This window comes from Pantherophis guttatus, chromosome 2 (assembly GCF_059756535.1).
Source record: "Pantherophis guttatus breed Tessera chromosome 2, ASM5975653v1, whole genome shotgun sequence".
NCBI classification, from domain to species: Eukaryota; Metazoa; Chordata; class Lepidosauria; order Squamata; family Colubridae; genus Pantherophis; species Pantherophis guttatus.
The window spans coordinates 193,777,536-193,805,341 of NC_142064.1; the positions used below are offsets into that span (position 1 = coordinate 193,777,536).

General features: G+C 39.5%; 1 protein-coding gene across 2 annotated transcripts in view; it reads right to left on the reverse strand.

The window, feature by feature from the left end:
• The window catches only part of TRPC7 (transient receptor potential cation channel subfamily C member 7), a 137,658-nt gene that overhangs the window by 85,198 nt on the left and 24,654 nt on the right, over positions 1-27,806 (reverse strand). The gene's annotated exons all lie outside the window — the stretch shown is intronic.

Sequence of the window (27,806 nt, forward strand, 5' to 3'; positions counted from 1 at the left end):
GGAGTTTATTCTCTAGAGTAGCGAATATATTAAGGATTGCTATGTTGTAATCCAATGATGTGGAAGTGCTAAAGCCTGCTAAGGATGCTTGGAATTTTATTTGCAATTTATGTAAACAATGTCTGAAGTTTAAAGTCACTACTCAAAGTGATGCTCAGATTGCCTTCATGAACCATTGCATGACTTTATCTTTGTTTTTTTTAATCTCATCAACAGTTGTATTGGGATTATTAAAGAAAAAAAAAGTTGTATCCAGTAGACAAACAGTTTGATGCTTTTAAGTCACTGCTTTATTGTCAGAGAAGGTGATGCATGCAAAACGAAACAGCTCTCCCAGTTATGATGGCTATATTCAGTTATTCAGAAGAAGAACACACAGTTCTTATGGGGATCATCCTACAAAGAAGAATAGAGACTATAATGGAATCCAAAGAATGGCTACATAGGGATATCAGCGTTTGGGCAATGCAGTGAGCACTTTGAAGGGAAGAAAAGCTCTATCAAAAGAAAAGATGAAACAAAACAAAAACCAGAAAAGCGTATTTGGGGAATTTTCATTATCACAGTAGCAAGGCAGTGTGCAATGAATTTCAAAATCCTTCCAAAATCCTAGGACCAAATCAAATGCAATACCTGAATGGGTTTTTTAAAAAACTAATGGCATGAGGTTTTGATGTAGGGAACAGTGAGATTAACCCTTTCTCATATCTGCTATTTGTACTGTAAAAACTTCCTTTATATCAACCTTTTTTTTTTTTTTTTGGCTCCTGTGAATACAAGCAGATTCATATAGCAGGATTTAGATCAGGTCTGGAGTGGAGACTGTAGTGGAGACAAAGGGTTAATGCCAGTTTATTGCTATCAGCTCAGTATTAGACTACATCTAAAAGATTTGAGACTCCGCCTAGCCATTTGCCTGCCTGTCACCAGTTTAATTCTCTGAAAAAAGATCAGGACACAACCAAATTTAATCTGTTAGGAGAAGCTGGCAAACAGGGTATAATCTGGCCAATAATCTCAAAGTTGCAATATCTTGTTACTGTAATTTCATGAAGAACCAGGATCCACGAACACCAGCTGGCAGTCAAACACCATGAACCCAAAACTTTAATCTCTACTCACACTGACACCAAACAGGACCAGTTTGATTGCAGCAACACAAAAATCATTGGTCACACTACCACCTGCCACACTTGTGAGTTCATCGAAGTCTGGCACTTCACAAGCAATTCCATCAACAGGCACATTGACCTACAATCAGCCTATAACACCTCCCCCCCCCAATCCAAATCAACCACACAGCCAATCAGAGACAGCACCAATCCTCAACCAACCCATGCAATACCCCCACCACCATCACCTCCCAATGACCCTGACCTGATGTATTTTCCTTATCACAAGATCCATCACAAGATCCATCACAAGACCCACCACAAGACTCACTGATGGCTCACAGCTGACCCATCACAAGACCCTCACTTGACACACCCACACTTGAAGCCCTTATAAACAGACGAATACTGACACTGACATTCCCTAAAATCCATTGGAGATGTTACATAGCCTGGCAGTGAAACAATTGGAAACCAACCCAAAAACTCAGAGAATGAACATTCATCCTCATTCTACACCCAAACTACAGATATTCACCACTGTTGCAAAGGTAGTTTCAGTGTTCTTGACTTTGATGTTTGAGTCTTGTCTACACCAAAGGACTGACAATAATAGACAAACATGAGGATTCAACCCTTTTGCTTTTTTTGCCTGTGAGCTCAGAAAGCAGAAGTGGGCAGTCCAAATCATACACAGTTCCCAAGCATTATGTTCACAGTGCTTGAAATCTCCCAAGATTACGCTACCAAAATTTTATGCTACCAAATCATTAACTGATTCACATCAAAGCAATACCTCTACCTGCTTGAAAATGGGCTAAAAGTTTTATCTCATTTTATCTAGTGATTTCATCACATCACTGTCACATTATAACTTCATCGTTTCATTCAGATCACTGACTTTGGCTGTCAAAATTACTACTATTAGTAGTAAAAATTTCTCTACACACCACCTCAGACTTAACAATGGTTAATAAGCAAGACAAAAAAAGTTGGGCAGTGGACATTGGAGAAAGCAGAAAAGAAAAGAAAAAACTGGAGAAAATCACAAAAATATAAAGTCCTGCAAATGGAGTGACTTTGGAAAAAGTAAACAAAGATAGTACCAATCGTGATAGGTGCCTTGGCTGCAATCCCAAAACATCTGGAACACCATCTGAACACCAGATAAACACCTTTAAACATCTTATGCTGCCAGATAAAGACAGAATGCACCAATTACCACAGCAAACAAGAGGAAAACCTTCTACGCATGAAATCCACCTGCGCCTCCTATAATTTTGTAAACAACAAACTTAAAGACTTGAGATACATCCCACCCCTAAAAGGACCTTACGGCAAAGTCTGTAATGATGAAGCCGTTAAAGCCAATCTCTTTAACCTGTTCTTCAGTTCAGTCTTTATAAACAGCAATGCCTCATGCCCCACATTTCCTAGTCGTACCACAACTAATTGCAACGATATACTACATATCGATTTTACAGAAGATAACGTTGAAAAGGCACTACCCAGTCTAAAACTATCTCTATCTATTGGACCTGATGGATTATGTGCCTACTTCTTAAAAAGTTTTCCACTGCCATAGCAGAACCTCTAAGCATAATCTATGAAAAATCTTTCAGGACCAGCTCCTTGTCCAACCTACGGTCACTAGACATGGTCATCCCTATCTTCAAAAGGGGTGACCCCAGCCTAGTTGAAAATTACAGACCAATGTCTTTATGTTGCATCACCTGCAAAGTCATGGAATCAATCATAAACCAATCCATTACCCTCCACTTAGAGACAAACAACCTACTCTCTAACAAACAATTTGGTTTCAGGAAAAATTTGTCCTGTAATCTGCAACTCCTACATTGCAAAAATATATGGACTACACAACTCAACCAGGACAAAGCAATAGACACAATTTACAGAGACTTCTGTAAAGCCTTTAATTCAGTGGTACACGACAAGCTACTTCTAAAACTAAAATCTTATGGCATTTCCGAATCCTTGCATAAGTGGATAGCTGCATTCCTGTCAAACAGCCAACAAGTAGTCAAAATAGGGAGCACCCTATATACCCTGCACCTGTTAAAAGCGGTGCCCCCCAAGGCAGCATTTTAGGACCACTCTTTATACTTTACATAAATGACCTTTGCAATCATATTATAAACAACTGCATTCTCGTCGCTGATAATGTAAAACTATTCAACACCACCAACATAAGCGCACCAATGTGCCTAACCTTATCCTACTGTCCCCATTTATTCGTATCCATTTCCTGTATTCATAATCATGTTTATACTTATATCTGTTATCTTATACATGCTTGACAAATAAATAAATAAATAAATAAATAAATAAATAAATAAATAAATAAATAAATAAATAAAAAAATACCATCGGCAGTGACAAAATCACTATCAGTCAATTGCAAAAGATAGCTTTACTTGGAACAGCTTACATCCTGTGATGGTAATTATATTTCATGCACATGTGCCATGTTTTAATTTAGTTTTAGTTTCTTTTTTAAATACTTTTTTCTTCTTTGGGAAAATAAATTATTTTACAGAATAAGATACCAAAAGCAGTCAGATGTCTAAGTAGTCCTCAGATAAATTTGTGACTTGTGCCTACTCAAATATACCAGTATGGGTGCATTCCTGGATATTAGTAGCTCTCTTAGGTCTGCTTACTGAGGCAGAAATTAACCATGAGTATCTCCTACTTCTACAGATGCCAGCTGCTAAGGATACAGAAGCTCATATTTCATGTATTCATAATCATGTTTATACTTTTATCTGTTATCTTATATATGCTTGACAAATGAATAAATAAAAAAAATAAAAAAGATACGTTCCTCTCTATGGGCTCCATAAGAGCATATTACATACACATGTAATATGAAATTAATAGATGGAACCAAACCAGTAAATACAAATAATAGTTGTAGTATAAGCTCTCCCAGTCTCAAGATATCACTGTAAATTAAACTTTGATGAGTTAATTAAATTCAGAGAGATATAATTAAGCAATCAACCACAACCTAAGACATCTGAAAACTATCTGTTGATGATGTGAAGTGTCAGTTTATTTTGCAGCTTTATGGATTCTGTGTAAGCCTTCTATGGAACAACCCTTTTAAAACTTACTACTCTGCTTTATTTTGAATTTCCCTTGTGCTGAATTTAACCCTTATGTCTATTTAAAATATAGAATATCAATGTTCACAAGTAAATAAATTGCTTTCTAATGCTTATTGCATTTAATTAGTATGTTACGTGTTAAATGAGGAATGGCAGTTAAAATTGTCCCTAAAGTGTATTAATTACAGAATCATACTACTGGGGACTTAGATTGAAATCTTTATCCTGCAGGCATAAAACTGACTCCTTAGAGCAGGGGTCTCCAAACTTGGCAAACGTAAGACTTGTGGACTTCAACTCCCAGAATTCCCCAGCAAGCCATGCTGGCTGGGGAATTCTGGGAGTTGAAGTCCACAAGTCTTAAAGTTGCCAAGTTTGGAGACCCCTGCCTTAGGGTCTTTTACTTACCTCACAGAAGGATATTGCCCTAAACTCCTGTGGAAGGTATAATAAATAATCAATAAATACTGATAAAGGAGGTTTCTGTTAACTATCTCCTATTAACTATGTTATTAATAGGAGATAGTTAACAAGAATTTCCTTTATCAATATTTGGTTTGAGGAGCAATAATTACTGACATGAGCGGACATGCAAGTGTCCAAACTGAACATAATTTTAACACTGCAGTTGGTGTATAGATGGTTAATCTATGTACTGAACGAAGACATTATATAACTATGCAAATTGAGGCCCCTAACCTAATAACCTTAGTATTACTCTTGAAATTCTGAACCTATTGACCATACCTGTAAAAGTGTAAAGACATACTTTCTACAATCATGCTACATAATCTCTTCTTATCCTAAGATAACACTGACTATCATTACTGAAGCCTTGATGGAATATGACATCCTGTAGGATCCTATACAACAATAACATGTGTGTGGGTACCCCAGCTAGGTAGAATGTTGCAAACAAACAAATCCTTCTCAATACTTCTCAATTTAGAAATCTGACTTACACTGAATCACTGCATTTACCTTATTTAGAACAGCATTGTCAACAATAACTGGCAGTAACTCTTCAGGACTTTTTGGCAGGGGTTTTTCTAGCCTTGCTTAGAAATCACATGGATTGAACATGGAATTTCTGCAAGTGCAAAGGTGCTTATTTTCACCCCTCACTGCATGGGATTGTTCAAGTGTATGAACTGATTATGATAAAATAGGCCCAAGTGACTCCATAGTAAGGCTCGTAGCACAGTACCTTTGTACAACCAAAGAAGAGAGTTGATGTGATGAGTTTTGTGGAGTTGGACAAGATATTATTAGAAAAAAGTTCTGATTAATGCAAGTTTCCACTTGAGGATAAAAAGGTTGTGATTTGATACATGGTGGATTTTGTATCCCATCTAAGGAATATAGAAAGAGACATGGGACTGTGCAACCCAAGGCATACTAAATTATAAAACTTACTGAAACCCCAGGCTTCTTGCAATGTCCTCTCATCCTGGACACTTCCATTTGTCAGCAGAAACTTCTCCTTCAATAAGCCGTGCTAGAGATTAGCCAGCCTAAGAGTGCAAATTATGTATGAAATTTTTGGAGTAAAAAATGATTGATGTGGTATCAAATTTTGTATATCTGCATTTTTCTCATTGGAAAAGATGGGTTTAGTCTGTGGGAGGCAGCTATCCTAGCTATTGGTTAGGCAGAAGCTACAGTATTATCCCTATAATTGGGAGAACACAAGCTAAATTCTAGTGTAATAGAGACAATGAGGTTAACTTTTAAGGGGAAAACATGAATTTTAATAACACTAGGGTTTCCTTGCAGCCTGTCAGGATTCTGGTTGGTACTGATTGGAAACTTCTTAAAGACATTTTGCATGAAATGGAAAAAATGCATTTATAACTTGTGGTTTTGATGATTAGGGAAAAAAGGATAATAAAAAAGTTAACCTTTCTGTAATCATAGAATTAGAGATATGTTTATAATCACACTTGCATTTGCTGCAAAGGAAATTGGAAGATTCTTCATTCTATTTATTTTTATCCTTTTTTCCTGCACTTTTAATTTCTCTTCTTTCTCTCTCTCTTTCTTTGTTCTCTTTATTCTCTATAAGATTGAGCTAGACAAATATGAAGCTAGATGAATGGATAGATAGATAGAGAAATAGATGGATGGATGGATGGATGGATGGATAGCATTCCATCAGCACAATATCCTGAATTGATTGCTGATTGGAATAAAGGTATGGTTTTTGTAGCATAGGAATTGTTCCCAGTTCTATGCATTTGGGCCAGTCCTTAATTAGCAATTGTGAAAAGCAGAGTGTGAAAACATTGAAAAAATACAGTTTTTCTGTACTTCTGAAGTCACAAGTGCTTTGCCAAAATATCATGTTGAATTGCACGATTGTATCAACTGACTAGCCGCAATATGCTACACCCCAAAGCCCCCTAATTTACTACATTTCTTAGGACACTGTGCTCAGTAAATATTGGCAAATACAGTTTATTACATCTGAGAGTTTGCTGCAGCGAATTGTGATAAAAATCATGAAAGGACAAGGTATGGCACCTTGGAGATAAAGAAAACTTCCAAGGAATAAAGTGTTATTTTGTGACCCAAGATCAGCCAAAAGAAGAGGCAGTAGGTATTATTCAGGCCTTTAGTTTTTTGAGCAGTACTGAAAATAAAACTTAGGGAAAATCAGATGAAAGTTTACATGGATACCATCTGTGATTAATTTCAATATAACAATCACTGTTACAAATATAAAACTAAGGAATACACTCGCCTGGGTTTTTTTGGGGGGGGAAGGACAACATAAAAAGAAAAATAATATTTACCATACTACTATTGGAACTATAAATTACAGCAAAATGCCTTATGATTCTTGACGAATATATCTTTTCTTTTATGTACACTGAGAGCATATGCACCAAGACAAATTCCTTGTATGTCCAATCACACTTGGCCAATAAAGAATTCTATTCTATTCTATTCTATTCTATTCTATTCTATTCTATTCTATTCTATTCTATTCTATTCTATTCTATTCTATTCTATTCTAAATGTTGAGTTTATCAGTAATCCAGGGGAAAAAAGACAATGGATAAAATCATTGCCTTTTCAGATACTTTTTTCAATTCTGAAGTATGATAAGTATATGGAGGTACAGGTTTGATGATCCCACAATATGAACTAAGTTAACACATTCAGTATGCAGAGGATCCAGAAGGGGTACACAAATGAATAAGCAAAGAATTGTATCACTGTATCAAAGACATGCACATTTTTTTTTGTCCTTTAAGAACTTTATGCAAAATTTCCTTCAAGACAATTTCTGGAATTTGAAAAGCTTCATAATGGTCAGGCTTCAAACTCTAATTTGTTGCTGTCTGAGAATATAATATAAAACCTAGACACATCCCAGTTAAACCTAGGTTTCAGCAATAGCCAAAGCCAAAACAAATGTAGTACATGGTAATACAATAACTGATAGCCCCTTGAAATAGTCTAGGAATGTAAAAACATGAATGAAATAAAAATGCATGCTGGGAGAATCTTGGGTAGCTCTGTGTAGGTATACCCATGGCCTACATACACAAGAAGGGAAAATAGGTCTGTGTTTTCATCCCAACATTTTGATCCCTTCAATCTACTACATTCTCATATTGAACTAAAAGACCTGTAAAGGACATTTAATTGTCCAACTACAGCACTGGGAATCTATGTTAGAGAACTAGATAGCAGTCTGAGCAATCTTGATCTTGGGACTAGTTTCCGATGCTGCAGGATCCCTGGAGCTGCAGTTTAGGACTAGTTTAAAAAATTACTCATTTTGATTATGATGTTGTACCAATGATATCCATCTGAATAAATAATCAGAACATTATTTCCTTCTAAAATTTACACTGACAATTTTTCAAACTCATTCATAATACAAGGTTTTCAAATTAGACTTTTTCTGCTCCTTGGAGTCCCCATGGAGATAAAAATGTGTAATTTTTGCTCTTTTTTTTTTGAAAGAGCTACTGGCACTTGCCATTCATTGCAATTTAACTGGGTCCTCTGTAATTATCTGCCGATTATGTTCTAAATGAATTCTCTAATACTGTTACAGCTGTTCAAATCCATACATATTCTCAATTCAGAAGGGACTAAAGGAAGTATGTTTCTGAATATTTGTTAGAAGAGAACAATCAAGGTACTGTAGCTAATTAATAAAATAATAACAGCTTAACAATTAAGTAAGTTGGTGGCTTGAACAGTCATCTTAGAATAGAATAGAATAACAGAATTGGAAGGGACCTGGAGGTCTTCTAGTCCAATTCCCTGCTCAGGCAGGAAACCCTACAGCACTTCAGACAAGTGGTTATCCAACATCTTCTTGCTTCTCTCCTTGATTAGTTTCCAACCATTGCTTCTTGTTCTGCCCTCAAGTGCTTTGGAGAATAGCTTGATTCCCTCTTCTTTGTGGCAATCTCTGAAATATGGGAACACTGCTATCATGTCTCCCCTAGTCCTTCTCTTCATTAAAAAAAGACATGCCCAGTTCCTGCAACTGTTCTTCATATGTTTTAGCCTCCAGTCCCCTAATCATCTTTGTTGCTCTTCTCTGCACACTTTCTAGAGTCTCAACATCTTTTTTACATGGTTTTTTACATCTTCAGAAACAGTTTGAAAAAAAAAGGCACCTCTCTTCTTAATAACTGATCTCTTCTGAGGTACAACCAGGGGTGGCTTGGGTGAACTGGTAGTGGTAACCTGCGGGTGGGGATGGGGACCCGCCCCACCCACCCACCCGTCCATCCCTGCCCGTCCATCCGCTCCAGCACTATGCTGTCCTATTCAGCTACGTTTTCTAAACTGCATGCATGCGTGCAAGCCACGCAGCCAAGCAAAGCACATGTGTGGAAGGCACTTGAGCGAAGCGAGTGTGTGCACGCACTCACATTTTCGGTGCACGGTGAACCGGTGGTAAAATTTTGTGAAACCCACCTCTGGATACAATAAAGGAATTTCCATTAGAATCAGAAACTGGTTGACTTGCAGGGTATAAAATAAATCTATATTACTTATACTGTTCAGCTATGCAGCCTCTAATTTGGGTTTACACCTCAGGATCAATCTCTGAGGAGATGGGTGGTTAAGAAATGTGAAATATCAATCAATCAATCAATCAATCAATCAATCAATCAATCAGCAGTATATTAACCACCTGCCAACCTAGCAGTTTGAAAGCTTGCAAATGCAAATGGATAAATAGGTACCACTTTGGTGGGAAAAAATAACAGGGACATGAAAGGAGCCCCCTTGGGTGTCCCATGGACAATGGTGATGTCATCAGCTAATCCTTTTAATCCAGAAGCTCCTTGCACAAATGTAGTGGTATGATACATTATTTTATATATTAAAATACATTATTTTTAAAAAATAATTTTAATTTTAAATGATTTCTTCCTGATAAGCAGAAAACAGCTTAACAGGGGAAAAAAATAATACTATGACCAAGGAACCACCCAGGAAGAAACCACACCCCAACCAAGACTGGCAGGGCAACCTACCACATATAAACAAATAGCAAAGTTCACTCCTCCATGCACTGAATATATTACTTAACCTGATAATGACATGTTTGCAGTGCATTATCCAAAATCAGAAAAACACTAAAGCCCAATAGCTTTTAAAATATTTTAAAAGTCCTCCTGGACTATGGTTTAGGCATTCCAATTCTCTCATTCCAGCCCTTCTACTTGTAGTTTAGGAGCAAAGTAGAGGGAAAGAGTTCTGTCTTTGGCCCCACCTAGAAAATCTACTTGATAGATTCTCATTGGTTTTCAAGACTGGGTCTGTGCTTTAAAGCAGATAAATAAATCATAGCCTCCAAAGAAAGAAAACTCCCAATTGATTCCCTATATAATAGATCTAATTGCTTGCTTCTTTATCTATCTTTTGTTCCAAAGATCCACTAAGTCATTAGTATAAGGAGAGGGAAGAGATATAATCAATATTATAATCATAAGTTTATTTGTCAAACATATATAAGATAACAAGTAAAAATGTAAACATAATTTGAATACATGAAAAGAGTAAGTAAAAAGGAATATTAGGACAGGGACGATAGACACACTAGTGCACTTTTGCACGCCTCTTACAGACCTCTTAGGAATGGGATGAGGTCAATAGTAGACAGTTTAAGGTTAAAGTTTTGGGGGTTTGGGAAGAAACTATAAATCCAGACATAGATCCATAAAACATAGATCCATAAACATTGCAGACCATTACCAAACAAAAATACCATACCATAGCAAGCTTTGCAATATTTACAGAAGGCCATTCTCAAGTGGGACAAAAATGTCAAACTGGCAATCATGATAATGGGATCAATGTCCCACTCCTTTGGCATGAATTGTGTGCATGCCAGATGTGATACAGAAGGTGGGGGGGGGGTTAATTGCACAGTTGCAGCTACTGTCTTGAGTATTTCTAACCACCTCCACCACCACAGATTCAAATGGTTAAGTCTGAGATCAATTTTTATACCCACATTTTCATTCATTAAAAATCTATTGAGTTTCAAAACGTTTGAAACTGCGGTGTCAGCCTTCTAATTCAGATCCAATAAAGAGAGAGTGAGAAACAAGCAAGCAAAGCATTTGACACAGAGCAAGAGAAAACGGGCCTTAATTCCAGTGCCAGTTTTCAAACAACTGCACACTTCAAATACCTCGAGTGCTTATAAATATTTACCAAACAACCCTACGAAAAATGTGCATAATATGCATTTTGCCAAATTGGATTTCCTTCTACTTATTTATTGTTTCTGCGGGCTCCCATATGTTTGGAAAGCAGTCAAATGCTGACTGTGCCTGGTGGAAAATGCATGAGAGAAGAAACACATCAGCCAAGAAAGTCAAATTAGAATAACACTGATCCTTTTTGTAATATTAATGCACACTCTGCCTTACATGTAATGCAATATTTCTTACATAAGGATCTCTAATTATGGTTTGATTTTGCAATACCAATTTATTTGTTTTATATTTAAAACATTATTAGATGGCTCTTCTGAATTATCCAAAGCTGTTTTCATTTTTTAAAAATATCATCCATTGAAGCAGTGAACAAACAGCTTGCAGGGCATCAGGGAGCAATGCATTTAAGCAGCTTTTTAAACTGATAGAGGTAATTGTCTAAGACTGGTTAAATGTTCAAAAGGCATTGTGAAAAGTAAATAAAGATCAGCGCCATGGTAGGTAGAGCATTAGTAAGCTTAAGATATAGAACAATAGAAAATCTGACTGTATTGCCATTTAAGTTGTTATGTTATTTATTTTCATTTCACAACTTTCTATTCTGCTTTTCAATTCTATCAGTTTTCAAAGAGCAACTAGTAGTAAAACATATGACACATCTAAACAAAGTACTAAAGTAGTAAAACATATGGACATCTAAACAAAAGAACCCTTTTCCTTTTCTTTGCCCCCTCAGAATTTGCCTGTCTTTCATCAAAGAGTCAAGGCAGTTGTGTATACCTTCCCAAGGGTAGCAAGGTAATCTCAGTGTCGGTTTGGAAGTTATGGTAAGAACAAAATTTCTATTCCCCTTGAAAGAATCAGAGAAGGCTACGGGAGAGAGCACATTCTTGCCAAGGATTGGAACTTGCAGCTGAAAATTAGTAGTTATATGCATTTTTCACCTATAGAGATAGATGATAGATAGATAGATAATAGATAGATAGATAGATAGATAGATAGATAGATAGATAGATAGATAGATAGATAGATGTAGATGTAGATGTAGATGTAGATGTAGATGTAGATAAATATGGTATCATCATGGTATTCAACCAGTTCTATCAGGTTTGAGTGAACTGGTAGCGGCGGCTGCAGGAATAAACTTCCTTGGGAGTTTATTCCAGATACCTGATGAAGAAAGATGGGAATCCATAAAGGTCTATGTGAAGGTTAGTCTCCAAGGTGCCATAAAGTTCTTGAGTTTGTGTTGAAGAGGTTCCACAAATTAACATGGCTACTTCCTTTGGGTGACCCAAAGATGCTTTGTTCAAAGGCAACTGGACTTTCTTGGTTTTCCCTTGAAGACATTTTGCTTCTCATCCAAGAAGCTTCTTCAGTTCTGCCTTTGGAAAAAGCACTTCTGGGACGACCTTGATCTGGATGACTGAGAATCTCCATAGACATTTAGATAAGCACTTTGGAATGAATTCCCTTGGGTGAGATAGTAATTATGATTTTATCTGAGGCAGAAAATTAAAGACAATGTTCTGTCATCCATAACTTTTTATTTATATATGGCAAATGGTCCATAAGTAATCCAATGTTAGATTTATTGTTTCTTCAGGCTATAGCCAGATTCAGCTTGGAGATTCAATTAGAAGCTGGTTTGATACATCTCCACATGAAATTTCTGAATAAATTAAAAAGCTGTACTGAATCATCCCATCAAGTAGGATGTAACAGAATCAGTTGCTGAAGATCTGGGGGACTTTTGTGCATGCACAACACCATAATTTCTAAATTAACAGAACATTGATTCAGCTTACTTTTCCAAATTGTTTTGAATCATGAAATTAGATTATACTAATGTCCTGAACTGATAAACTGAATTGGATTAGTGCTGATTGCATAACCTTAATATTTCTAATAAGAATAATAAGAACATTTCTTGCATTCAGGATTTGTTCTGAATATTTTCCCTGTTTCTCAGGGTTTTCAATTGGCCAGAAATTTTCTTTTTCACACATAAATGACTAAGCTTAATTTTAAATATTCCAGAATTCAGTAGCCTGAATTTTATAGAACTCTCCCACAATGCTTTGTATTTCATTCTTCTAATTATATTGCAAGGAATAGAAAGGAGAAAATAATGTCCCCACTTCTGTCTTAAATCTGATAAACAAAGAGTGATGCCTAAATAAAGCTTGGATCCCCTCCAGTGGTGGGTTTCTACCAGTTCACCCCGGTTTGGGAGAACTGATAGCAGCGGTGGTGGGAGGCTCTGCCCACCTGCCCGGATGTCTTCATGGACACTCTGAGCATGTGCAGGAGTACCATGCGCGACTGAAGAAAGCGCTCGCATGCACGCGCTCGCAGTTCCAAACCGATAGTGAAGGTAAGTGAAACCCACTACTGATCCCCTCCCAAATTACACAACTGGAGGAGGGGGGTTCAGGCATAGGTTACATTATTAATTCTGTGATTTAGACTTAGAACAAAACCATTCCTTCATTTTTGCATGGACAGGAATATAATTCACAGAAACTGCTATCATCTGTGTTGAAACATTTGTCAGTGCAGAAGCCTACAAAATGTATTTGACTAAAATATACATTTCTTGTTTATAACATCCAGATGATGGGATCCTCAAGTCAGATGCCACTCAACATGACATTGAGGAATTGCTCAATAAACTTCATGATACAGATGACACTACTTTGATAGCTGAAAATCCAAATAATGTACAAGTTCTAATAATGAAAGCCAAACAGCACAGTGAAAAAAAGAAGTTCAACTACTGTACTTAAAGATGTCCAAGTAAATATTAACAGGTACAGCAACCAGACTTAGCATTTAGGATGCCATTTGCCTTTTAGGATTGTGTATCCAATGATAAACTAATTGGAAGTCAAGAAATATGACACTGATTAGCACTTGTTAGAGTATGAAAGCCTTTGGAAAAGATATTCAGATGTTATGATGTAGCTGTACCTACAAAGATCAGAATTGTGCAGGTAGTTATTTTCATCATGCTGCTCTGTAGAAGTGAGAGTTGCACTTTGAAACAGTAAGATAGAAAGAGTATATTGAATGCTTTTGATCTTTGGTTTTGGAAGAAGACACATGAGATTGCCATGCATAGCCAAGAATCTCACTAACGGATGATAGTATACGTCAGTCCAAAATTCTAATTTGAGGCACAAATGACGAGGCTCAGATTTTCATATTTTGGACACATTGTGAAAAGAAACAACTTGTTTCTTGGGAAGTCTATGTTACCAGATAAGGTAGAAAAAAAGAGAAGAATATCATGACCTGCAGAAGGTAGATGCATTATAGTAGTAATGACTGCAGTCTTGGAAGACCTGAAGGACCAGTTTGGTCTCCAGATAGTTCTGAGAAAAGTCTATGTGGTTATTATAAGGTGACATTAATTTGATGACACATACTTAGTCAATTAGTTGAACATGACTCAGTAAGGATAAATATTAAGTTATGGATTGAATGGGAGAAGGAGATTTAAGTCCACTTTCAGCTACATTAGGCTGAATGACTATTTCCCAGCATTTCATAGAATTGTTGTTATAAGGATAAAATTGGAAGAACATTATATACTATTTTAAAATTCTGAAAGGAAAGGAAGATGAGCAATAAAACAAATAATATACATAGAAACAGTCAAGCTTAAACATGTTTGTGTATCCATTTGTGTCAAGCAGTTACTTTGATTGAGTAACATTCCTTTCTTGCCTTCATTTTTAAGAAGCAAAAGCGGGATAAAAATTTTACAAATAAATGAAAAAAAATCTTCAGAAAATTCTGAAATATATAAGCAGATAAGTTCTTCTAGGTTAAAGACCAGTCAGTGAAAAACAATTTAACATTTTCCTTTTTCCTATTTCCATCCTTCATTTGCATTTTAATAATATTCCTCAATATTGCTGGCAATACTTAAGAGCATTTGAAATTCAAAATGCATCTCTCTTCTCTCTCTCTCTTTCCAAAGATGAACAACACAGAAATATAAAAGTTTAAAAGGAGAATGTCTCTATTAAGTATAGAAGCATCCTTGCATATTTACAAGTTCTCACTACCCAGATAACTTTTCTTGTACAGATTTCAGATAGATAAAATAAAATGAAGGAGTTTATTTTGTTTTGTTCATTTTAATATATAGAATAGAATAGAATAACAGAGTTGGAAGGGACCTTGGAGGTCTTCTAGTCCAACCCACTGCTTAGGCAGGAAACCCTACACCACTTCAGACAAATGGTTATCTAAGCTCTTCTTAAAAACTTCCAGTGTTGGAGCATTTACAACTTCTGGAGGCAAGTTGTTCTACTGATTAATTGTTCTAACTGTCAGGAAATCTCTCCTTAGTTCTAAGTTACTTTTTCCTTGATTAGTTTCCACCCATTGCTTATGAATGGGAGTAATCACATATGAAGCAAAAATAAGTACTAAAGCTTATTAATTCTATGAGAGACTTCCATGTATTAAACTTCCCCTATTTTTAAAGTATACTAAATGGCCCCCGCCTCAATTTAAAGTTTTATGAAGCAATTTTACTGGGAAAATTTACTTCTTGATGGCTCCAATATTTCACACCACTCTAATCTCAACTGGCTTTCAACTTCACATCACAACTAATCCACAATGCTTTGATTCTCAGGTTAATTAAAATGTTTTTCTTCCTGACTGATATCTCCAAGCATATATGTAGGTTTACAATAAAGCACCTGTTCCTGGTAGATTAAATGGGTCTCTCAATAGAGGAATGCAATTCTAGAACTAAACGCAAATCCGATCATTCGTGGAAAATTGTTTCATGCATTATCCATCCATATATTTATCTATCCCATACACATGTATGTTAGAACCACTTTAGTGTGAGGTGGGGGCGGCACTGCACAACCTGAATTGTACTGAATGGTACAATCTAATAGCTGGCGTTGTGTACAGGACAATCTGCATAGGGTATGGGAAAGAACTCCCAAGTCCAGATGGAAGATTCTACAGGGGGTTGTGGAGAATAACAGGGCTAAAGTTCTGAGGGACTTTCAGATTGAAATTGTCAGGCAGGTACTGGCCAATCAACCAGGCATCATGGTAGTGTACAAGGACCAGAAGACAGCAGTGATGATAGCAGGGGTGGGTTCTACTTACCTTTACTATCTGTTCACAACGGGATCGCATGCACAGATTGCTTCTAATGATGTCAGGGCCAGTAGGCGGAGCCTCCCGCCGGTTTTACTACCGGTTCTATAGAACCAGTCCAAACCAGGGCAACCCACCACTGGATGATAGATGTAGTGGTGCCAAGTGACAGCAACATTTATGCATAAAGCATTTTCCTGCGCATGTCCAAGATGGCCGCTCCCTGCTGAGCGGCGGTGATACCTGGGGGAGATTCCCCGGCTTTTGGGGGTTTTCGGGGGCCGGACCAGCTAATTTTGCCCCATGTCTGGCGAGGGGAGCTTCCCACCAATCGGATGCTGTCTTTTTGAGAGCTGGCAGCTTTCCAGAACGCGATGGTCGGGAGGAGACGGAGGCGGCTGCGCTGCAGTTTTACGAGCAGGGAGAGCGGCTTCGGCGTCTCCCCGCAGCTGCCGGACCGGTGGAGTGGGCGGTGGCGGCGTCGGCGATGCAGTTTCTCCCCGGAGCTCCGAGGGGACGGCAGGGGCTTCCCAGCGATGGATGGAGATTTTTTCGAGAGCTGGGATCGTCGGGCTGGCACTTGCTACAATACTGGGATGAGCGGCTGTGAGGGATGGCACCAGAGGGGGCGAAAAGGAGGAGGAACTTGCTCGGGAGCGCGAGGAGCCTCTGACCACAATATACTAGTAATGTCAGTTTCTTTGGAACTGCTATTACAACTTAGATGGGAGGCTTACTTGGAGGGGCCTCTTCCTGGCTCTCCCAGAGGTTTCCCCCCCTCCCTTATGTGGATGGGGGCGAGCTAAAAACATTGCTGGTTCTGACGGTTGGAAAAGACCTGAGGCCAAGCTCTTATGCCCCACGTGGTTTGTTAGCCTCTGTGAGGCCACTTATTATCTGGAGGTTCCTCTGAACAATAGGATGATATTTGCCTCCCATGGACATCTACAGCCCCCTGATTTGCCTCCTGATTCGTGAGTGAGATATCTCAGATTTCAAGCCTTGTATGGAGCCGGACGATGACTGCGGTTTTTGGCCCTTCCCAGCTTTCGTGAGAGGGCAGCTGGTGTTAACATCTGGCCTCAAAGTGTCTTAAGACTCCATCCACTGCTGTGAGAGAGCAGTGGGATTTATTGGATTTATTGACTTTATTGACTTGGAATTGACTGAATGTCCCTCCCCAGACCTTGGACTATCTGGATTACCCCCAGGCCGTGGACTTCCCCCAGCTTAATTAATTAACTGATTGATTAGATGTATTCACCAACAGAACTTCTTATTCTGCGAGACTCCCCCCTCTCGCAGGTGTGGCCCTCTACTTTATCAAGGGCCTACCTTTATGACGGGCTTTGGCACCCCGAGAGGTGGCATGCTGCAAAAAGGGGATTGAGGGGTTTTTTAGGGAAACTTTTTGATAGATTTTTAAGGGATTTTAAGGGGTGGGAGGGTTGTGTGGGTTTGGGGGTTAACCCACGGGGGGAGGGTTCCGGCCCAGCTGATAGTGGGGCCACGGAGGGTGCAGATTCCGGGGGTAAGGGGGACATTAGAGTCCATTCTGTCGAGGGCTTTTCTATCAATGTGTTGAGTGGGAGGGGCAGATACGGCGGGAGCAGGGGGCCGCATCATGTGGTGGGGGCGCGCACTCGCTATCTTCGAGTGGTGGCGCGCCCCGGTCCCCATAGCCCTTCTCGTATCCCAGGCTGTTCAGACTCTCAGGGCCCGAGCCTTCGGCTGCTGTCGTGCAATGCCAGGTCCGTGGTAAATAAAGCCCCCCTCATTTGCGATCTTATTCAGGAGGGGGGAGCGGACCTGGCAGGTATTACGGAGACCTGGTTGGGCCATGAGGGGGGGGTTCCCCTCGTGGATATGTGCCCACCAGGTTTCCGAGCATTCCATCAGCCTAGAGCTCAGGCCAGGGGTGGGGGGGTGGCGGTTATTATAAAGGAAAGTCTTGATCCGAGGGAGACCACTGTTCCACAGATAGCCGGATGTGAGTCCCTTTTTGTGAGATGGGGTCGTGGAGTACAGATGGGCTTGTTGATCACGTACCTGGCTCCCTGCCGCATGGCAACGGCCCTGCTTGAGCTGCTCAACGTCATAGCTGAGGTGGCGGTTGGTACCCCCAGACTTCTAGTCATGGGGGATTTCAACCTGCCATCTGTCGGCGAAACGTCTGAGGTGGCTCGGGAGTTCATGGCTTCCATGACGGCCATGGACCTTACTCAGTTAATTCATGACCCCACTCACATGGGTGGACACACTCTGGACTTAGTTTTTGTCTCTGGTCAGTGGTCGAGTGGCCTTGATACAGGGGATATAGTCATCGAACCCTTGTCATGGTCTGACCACTCGCTCCTTCGACTGGACTTTCTAACCGCTGCACCCCGCCGCAGGGAGGCGGGACCGACCAGGTGGTTCCGCCCCAGGCGCCTGATGGACCCTGATAGGTTCCAGATGGAGCTTGGGCCATTTCCTGAGACTCTGACTCACGACTCGGCTGAGGACCTGGTGGCCGCCTGGGATAGTGCGGCTGCCGGGGCCTTGGACCGTGTCATGCCTTTGCGGCCTCTGACCCGGCACCGAACTCACCTAGCTCCTTGGTTCTCCGAGGAGCTTAGGGAGATGAAGCGCCGGAAAAGACGCCTGGAGAGTAGTTGGAGGACCAGCCGCTCCGAATCCGACCGAACACTGGTGAGGTCTCATATTAAGACCCACCTAATGGCAATAAAAGTGGCAAAATCTAGCTATTTTGCCGCTCTTATCGCGTCATCAGATAATCGCTCGGCCGCCCTGTTTAGGGTGACCCGCTCCCTCCTCCATCTGGAAGCGCGGGATGACCCCTTGCAGGGCCGAGCTGAGGACTTTGTGCAGTATCTGTATGACAAAATCGCTCAGATTCGGGAAGGGCTGGCCTCTGACTGGGTATGTCCGGATGGGATGACTGAGGCAGGTCTTGAGAGTGTTATCTGGGGGGAGTTCGATCCTGTGGCTCCCGAGGACATGGACAGGGTCCTGGGACGGCTGAATGCGACCACATGTTTATTGGACCCGTGTCCCTCCTGGTTGGTACTGGCTTCCCAGGAGGTGACACGAGGCTGGCTCCAGAAGATTGTTAACGCTTCTTTGAGTGAGGGGGTCCTGCCGGCCGCTTTGAAAGAAGCGGTTGTGAGGCCCCTCCTCAAGAAGCCCTCTCTGGATCCGGCTGTTTTGGCTAACTATCGTCCAGTCTCCAACCTTCGCTTTGTTGCGAAGGTTGTTGAGAGTGTGGTAGCACAACAGCTTCCCTGGTACCTGGATGAAACTGTCTATCTAGACCCGCTCCAGTCCGGCTTCCGACCTGGGCACAGCACGGAAACGGCATTGGTCGCGTTGGTGGATGATCTCTGGAGGGCTCAGGATAGGGGTTGCTCCTCTATCCTGGTCCTGTTAGACCTCTCAGCGGCTTTTGATACCATCGACCATGGTATCATGTTGCACCGGTTGGCGGGGTTGGGGGTGGGGGGCACCGTTCTGCGGTGGTTCTCCTCCTACCTCTCTGACCGGTCGCAATCTATGTTGACGGGGGGCAGCGGTCGACCCCGAGGCACCTTGCTTGTGGGGTGCCACAAGGGTCGGTCCTCTCACCCCTTCTGTTCAACATTTATGTAAAGCCACTGGGTGAGATCATCCGTGGCTTTGGGGTGGAGTTCCATCAGTACGCTGATGACACCCAGCTGTACATCTCCACCCCAGGCCACCCCAACGATGCCCTTGAAGTGATGTCCCAGTGCCTGGAGGCCGTGCGGGCCTGGATGGGGAGAAACAGGCTCCGACTCAACCCCTCCAAGACCGAGTGGCTGTGGCTTCCAGCGTCCCGATATAGCCAGCTGGCGCCATCGCTGGCTATTGGGGGCGAATCACTCGCCCCCACGGAGAGGGCTCGCAACTTGGGCGTCCTCCTGGACGCACGGCTCTCTTTAGAAGACCATTTGATGGCCGTGGCCAGGGGGGCTTTTTATCAGGTTCGCCTGATACGCCAGTTGCGCCCCTTTCTAGATCGGGACTCTCTATGCACAGTCACTCAGGCACTAGTCACTTCCCGCCTGGACTACTGCAACGCTCTCTACATGGGGCTCCCCCTGGGGCGCACCCGGAGGCTCCAGCTGGTCCAGAATGCGGCCGCACGGGGGATTATGGGGGCGACGAGGCGCTCCCATGTGACACCTCTCCTGCGCGAGCTGCACTGGCTCCCGGTAGTCTTCCGGGTGCGCTTCAAGGTGTTGGTGACCACCTTTAAAGCGCTCCATGGCTTAGGGCCGGGGTACTTACCAGACCGCCTACTGCCACCAATAGCCTCCCACCGGCCAGTACGCTCGCACAGAGTGGGCCTCCTCAGGGTGCCGTCCGCCAGACAATGTCGGCTGGCGACCCCCAGGGGGAGAGCCTTCTCTGTGACGGCGCCCACCCTCTGGAATAACCTTCCCCCGGAGTTACGTATAATAACAGACCTCCAGATTTTTCGTCGGGCCCTGAAAACTTATTTATTTCAACTAGCTGGGCTGGCTTGAGCTAAATTTTAAATTGGTTTTAAATTGGGTTGTTTTAATTTACGGCCAGAATATCTAATTATTTTAATACTGTTTTTTAAATTTTGTATGCTTTGTTTTTACTTAGGCTGTGCACCGCCCTGAGTCCTATTTGGAGAAGGGCGGTATAGAAATTTAAACAAATAAATAAATAAAATAAATAAATAAACATCAGGAAGAAGGCATATGAGAAGCTGGAGAAGTACCAGGGCCTGAAGGAAGAACTATAGATGATGTAGAAAATACAGGCCAAAATGGTCCAATGGTGGTAGGAACACTTAGGGCTGTGGCTTTTTAAGCTGGGAGAATGGCTCCAACAGATCCATGAACAAGCTTAGAGCACTCTGTCCGGAATGCAGCGCTAGGAAGGGCTAAGTTAATGTACAGAACCATCAAACTTCCAGGTCTCTGGTAGGGGACCCAAGATTAAGGAAGCCACACACCACTCCTAGGGGTGAGAAGGGAATTATTAATACACACCCACAAACACTAGAAAAAAGTATAAAATTAAATATTAAAAGAAACATTCCCTCAAATCCAGGTTGTTGTTTTTTATAACTACCTGAATAATTTGATATAGTCTTCTTGGCACCAAAAATACAGTAAGTGGTTTGCCATTCAGTTTTCAGGGTGTCCTTTTGATTTTCCAGTGTAGTCTATATCTCTCAAACTTCCTGAGGTCCTTTCATCCAAAATACTAAAAAGGTTGCTTAATTTTTTTTCAAAAACAACTTTTCAGCAACTTCATCTCCTTCTTCTATATATACCTGTAGCTGGGTAAAATGCTAAGGATTCTTCTTAATCCAGGTTTAATATGATTTATGGTTGAATTTACTACAGCTTTATTGTAGTCAGTTATTACAGGATTTGGATGAATCCCAGCTGGTGCTGATGGTCTGATTTACTTTATATATCCACTGAGTTCATTTTCTACACCATAATTCATAAATTTAATTTACTTTAATTTAATTAATTCAATTTATATGCCACCCCTCTCCGAAGACTCAGGGCGGCTGATTCTGAGCTGTAGTGCTTTGGAAAGTATTACATTTATGAAGCTGTACAGGATATAAATTGTCTGTAGTATCTGAGTTATGATATTCATCCATAAACGTGAGCCTTCATTTGGGGGATTCACAATTTATAGGATTTATAAATGAGGAATGTTCAGCCCGAGACTATTATGCCATCAACCACCATTGCCATCTGATGGCATCAGCATTCAGTCTGTATATGGGGAAAAATCTGCATCAATGGCGCACCCATAAGATTTTATTTCTGTGGCCATTTATGCATAAACAAATAAACCCTAAAGAAAATCTAATGCCATGTGAGTGACACTGCTGGTGGGGGTGGGAAGGGTTTAGTGGAATTGCTCAGAGCAAAATATATTGTGCAATATGAAAATAGACTGTTAGTGAATATACCACTGAGATAAATGAGCAACCAATAGTTGTAATAGAAGATAGCAGTCAAGTCACCTCAGACCTCAGAATACAACAAATAATTGATTCTCCTTCATCCATTCCACAGTGTGATAAGAGCTTCAATTTCAGTCTGCCTGTCCATCAGAGGAAAAAGAATGTAGCTTAGTTCTTTTGCCATAAATTTCATCATATCACACTAGCAATTTCAAAAATTGAGGTACTATTCTCCACATCTGAGTTAGACTCAAAGGTTGAACAGCAATTTGGTTTAGCATAAATACTATAAATTTATTTGATAGGGTTTTGTGGTTCCTGTAAATGTGCATTATCTCAACTACCTATTTGCCTTCTTATATAAAAATCTGCTTAATGCCCAATAGGCGAAAATTAATTTATACTTTTAGATCTAAAGGAACGTGATGGCTATATATGATCGGTGGAGATTTGGTTGGAAATTAAGGAACAACAAGATCCCTATAACTTCAGATATTTCACGTAAGAGTAGAAAAAACTGAAATTGAACAATTAATTTTAAAATTTCCTTAGCCAAAGTATTTATTCTAAATTAAACAATATTGAGAGTGAATTTGAGTTTTTAAAAGGGATTTTAAACATGCACATATCAGCATGGCAGATTAATGTTTATTATTATTATTATTATTTTGAAAAGGCATTTCATTAATAGAACTCTGAGGGGAAAAATATAATCAGTAGGAAACTTAGTACTCTCTATTACCCTTTATTATATTTCAACCTAGCAAAGTAAATATTTTGAGTTAAATGCTCTGTCAGTCCAAGCCATGAACTCAACCAACATCTCTCTCTTTAAGTGAGTCAACACTTTAAAATATTTTGCTGAGTCATACAGACATTGATTTTCCCTTCTGTCATTGAGTGAAGGGATCATCTGAAGGGAATCATTTTATGCATCAGTGCTCAGCTGAGAATATCCTTCTGGTGTACATTTGAAAGTAAAGTTGGAAAGCTGAATAATACCTGAACATATCCATGGAGAGGCTGATTTTCTCTCACGTGCATCAGGTATTTCATGGCTGTCTATGACTGAAGTTCACTATCTTTCATATAGTGTCACTATAAGAACTGGTTTGGGGATAGGGGTTTCCTTTATGAGGGCTCATATATATTTCGTACATAAAGGAAATTTGGAGGAGAAAATGTTTTTTTTTTTATTAAACAATTAATAATTTTATTGGTGCCCCCCCCCACACACACACATTTACCCACATCTTTTTTGAACAGAGTATTGGCCATATCTTATCTTATACAATTAATCAAATTCAAATACATTTTACTCAATTACACTTTTTGCCAAAATCTTTTTCCTCTTTTCTTTTATCATGTCTCAATATTTCTATGCTTGCTTACATAAACAACATCTTCATTTGCCCTTAAATTCTAATTATTGCTATTTATTGCTATTTATTCTCTTTTATTCTTTAAACAATTCATTCTTTATCTTAATATCTTTATATTTGTTTGGGGTTGGTTTTCTTCCCTTAATCTTTTTTACTGTACAGCAATCTTTCTCCTCAAACCTACCACCTCTCTCTTTTCTTTCCTTCTTACTTTCTTCCCCCTCCCCCGCTTCTTCTCCTCCCTACTTTCTCTTCCTTTCTCCTTCTCCTTCTCCTCCTCTCTTCCTCCCTCTCTTACCCTCACTCCTACTCTAATTTCCCTTCCCTTCCTTCCTCCCTTCTCTTACTTCCCTCTCTCTCCTTCCTTCTTCCATCTCTCTTCTGGAGGAGGAAATGTTGCAGGTGACATTGGATGGAGACATCTTTGACAAAATTTCTTAAAAGCAATAATGGGCAGCAGCATACCTGACCAGAACAAGAATAGATATCTGAGTGTTGTCATCGGCATTTACAATATTTCAACTGCTGCTTGCAATGAAGGCAATCCAGCCCTACTTTAAAAGCTGACAAAAAAAGGAAGCTTTAGAGTCCTCCAAAGCTGAACCCTGGAGAGTTGTTCCAAAAGTGCAATACCAATCAATAGTTCTGTATTTAAACTATTGACATTGTTTAGTGAATAGTCTGAACAATTTTCCAAGGGGAAAAAAGCAAGACAGCTTGTAAGAAAAGAGATATCCTTCATTTTTGACAGAGTAATTGTTTACTGTTGTTTGTGTTGAACATCCTTTTCTGAAAGATACTGTCTCTGAGCCAAAATGTAGCGATGCCATGTATTTAGTCATTCTGTCTGGAAAGTAGTTTAAGCATTAAGTATAATGTACTCCATTCATCATTTGGATCTATAGCAGTGGTGGGTTGCTCCTGGTTCTGTCCGGTTCTTGCAAACCGGTAGTAAAAGTGGCGGGAGGCTCCGCCCACCCACCCGGACATCATAATAGACGATCTGTGCATGCGCACAAGCTTTTGCGCATGCATGCACTCCCGTTGCAAACTGATAGTAAAAGTAAGTAGAACCCATCCTTGATCTATAGGCTTGTGCAATCATAATAAAGACAGGATAATGAATGAATGAATGAACAACTATGCATGCTGGAATGTCTCAGATATTTTTGTTATCCGAGAAAAATAATATAGGAAGGGACAGAGGGGTGGAGGGAATTCAGTACAGTATCAGATTGAGTTCTAGAGTTTTCTTTAAGAATTAAATCAATGGCTTTTTTATTTTACAAAGCGTTTGTGATTTTTCTGTATTACATAATTCATTTCAAAGAAGTCATAAACTACAGTATGTCAAGTCTAGGAATTAAGATAAACAAGCATTGATTTCCAAAAGGGAGAAGCCAATTTACATACTATTTCAACCTTCCATTGGATCTATATACAGTGGGTATTTAGAAGGAATTGCTACTTTACTAATTTAAATTCAAAACTCTTTAATTAGAAATGCAATAGCTGTCCCCACAGCAGTAACATTTGTAGCCTGTATTCTTATTCGGCCTATTTTTGCTTTTTGAGGCCTACCTAACAACGAAGAAGCATACATCTTAGCAAAATACTTTCATCCATTTAGAACTAAAGTACCATCTCTCATATTTTTCTTTTTTTGTTCTGATTGTGATGACAGTTGGCAAGAATTGAATAGTAATCCATATGGTGTTCATGAGCCCTTGAACTGAACTTCAGTAGCATCCTTGTGTACTTTTTCTTTCATATACTGTATCATGCCTCGACAAATTAGCATAGGGAAACTATCAAGGGAATTGCTTTAATCTGAAAAGAAAACAATTTATTGAATGACCGCAAATCACTGAGAAGGATTAGGCACAGAGAAGGAGTTTGAAATATCACAATTAAACAGAGATTAAACTCCTGAATTTCCTGTCTTTTTAACAGGGCTGGAAAAAATATATATATTTTACTCTTGATTGATGATACTTGGCTAGCAACTTTCCAAACAGGAAAGTTGTTCCCACCATTAAAGCTATTCTTCTAACTCTTTCTTCATTAAACTCTGCACACCGTGTAATGGACTTTCCCATGGAATGAAGCTCAAAATTAACCCATTAATTTGCAGTACTTATCATACCACCTTTAATAAGATGTTTCGCTTTTATTGCTTACTAAGAATGCTTCCATGTACAACAATGTGGGGAAAAAAACCCCTTTACTTTTACATTCTAAACCTTAGACAGTAGGGGTTTGCACTATCCACATTGGAGGAATGGATGGTGAAGATGATGGAACTTGCGGAGATAGCTAAATTAACTTCTTTCATCAGAGGGGAAAAAAAATCTACAGTTATGGCTAACTGGAAACTCCTTATAGACTTTTTACATGAAACAGAAAAATGTGCACCTATGATATGTGGTTTTGATTATCAGAAAAACAGCTGGATAATAGAAGAAAGTGAGCCTTTTTATTTGTAATTACAGACCAACAGATAATTTTGTAATTATATTTGCTACAAAGGAAATTTGGAACTTCTATTTTCTTTTTTATTCTTTCTTTCAGTACTTTTCTTTTTTTTTCTTTCTTTCTTCTTTCCCTTTTTATTAGTTTATGTAAGTTTTCATGTTCTTCATAAAGTTTTTATATAACCTCCTATCTCCTGACTTCTATATATATAGTTTTCCTTAATGGCATAGCATTTTTATTGTGCATTTTTATTATGAGAGTTTTGTCTAACATTGGCCAATATCCAGGAAATGTTAATTGAGAATGATTGAGAATGCTGTTCAGGGCTAAGCTTGTTTAATGCTTCGAATAGTGCTTTGATAGTGCAAAATAATTCATTTTAATCTTGATTAATGTTCAAAGTTCCTTTGGGTTCACCCCAATCCCTGTGAATTTCATGGACATATCCAACTCATTTTCTTGGGGACAGTATGAAGTGATTTGCCAATCCCTTCTTCCATATTTTCCCCAGCTTCCTAGTCTAATTTACAGCTATAGTGTTACCTGATATTTATCCATTAAAGTACTAACCAGGACTGATCCTGCTTAAAGCCCAGACAGGTTCAGCTAGATGGTGTTCCAACTGTGTATTACTTTAAAATGGAGTTGGACAACTTGTGACTCAAGAAGCTCAGGTGACTTTTCACCTAATTGTACACTGCCCACAGCCAAATTTTGCAAGCCCTGTTGAATACACTGGCTGATACCATTTTTAAACCTTCCACAAAATTTAGTATAAAAAATACTAAATAAACAGCAAGTCCCAGGCTGTATTCGGATATTCATGATGTGGTAAGAGTGGTGTAGAGACACCATGGAGTTCACAGGAAGGATATTTCACTGATAAGCTGGTTCCTCATATGTTTTAATTGACAACTTGTTTTGTACATAGAATTAATGAACACTCAGCATGATGATTATAAAGCTTATAAACCAGCCAGTATAGATGTGTCATGGCAGAACACAGCATACTGTATACACTGTTATCCAGTGTACACCCCTATAAACAGTTATCTTTATGAAAGCTTGTACTGACCATAGGGCTTTCAACTTCCCTTTCTTGGAAATCCCTTCTGGATATATTGTGATTGCTTTATCCAGAAGCACCTTCTGTGCAAGTCCTCACATCTGTGATATGGGACACCTATCCCTACACCAAGATGGTGCTATGTGGAAATGACCAAAGAGTTACAAAAATAGGAAGGGAATGAAGAGGGGGAAAGGAGGAAGGGGGCTAGGGGATTTTTTTTTAAAGAAAGCATATCAAAGAATTACATGCTTCATTCACTTTTGTGTCTGCCTCTATTTGTTCTCTTCTTTATTTCTATCCACATTGATTTCCCTAAGAAATTCTTTTTTAAAAAAAATCTTTTTCCACTTCTGATCCCTGGCAAGCATTTAATATTCTGATCCAAAGTGAGACCATTATATACTGAAACAGCCTTCATACTTTCTGTAAACATTTTTTGCTTGTTTGCAAAATTTGCCCTCTGTCAGCATATGCAGCTTTTGTCTATTTTTAAAAGAAGAGCCTTTTTAATGATTGGGCAATGGTAGTACCCAAGTCATATTCAGTCAAACCCAACTAAGACTTTATCACATATCTAAATCTACATGGAAGCTATTTTTAATTAAACACTGACATATCATTGCTAATTACATTTAGGAGGGAACAATAAATGTATAGATACCAGAGGCTTTAAAAATCCCATTGGTAAGATTAAGACAGAAGTCATCAATTGCAGAATTCCAAATTCCCTACATAACATTCAACTCAATATGAGGCCTTGGCTATATTGAAGTGACCATGTTTGGCAACAATGATGTCCCCATAA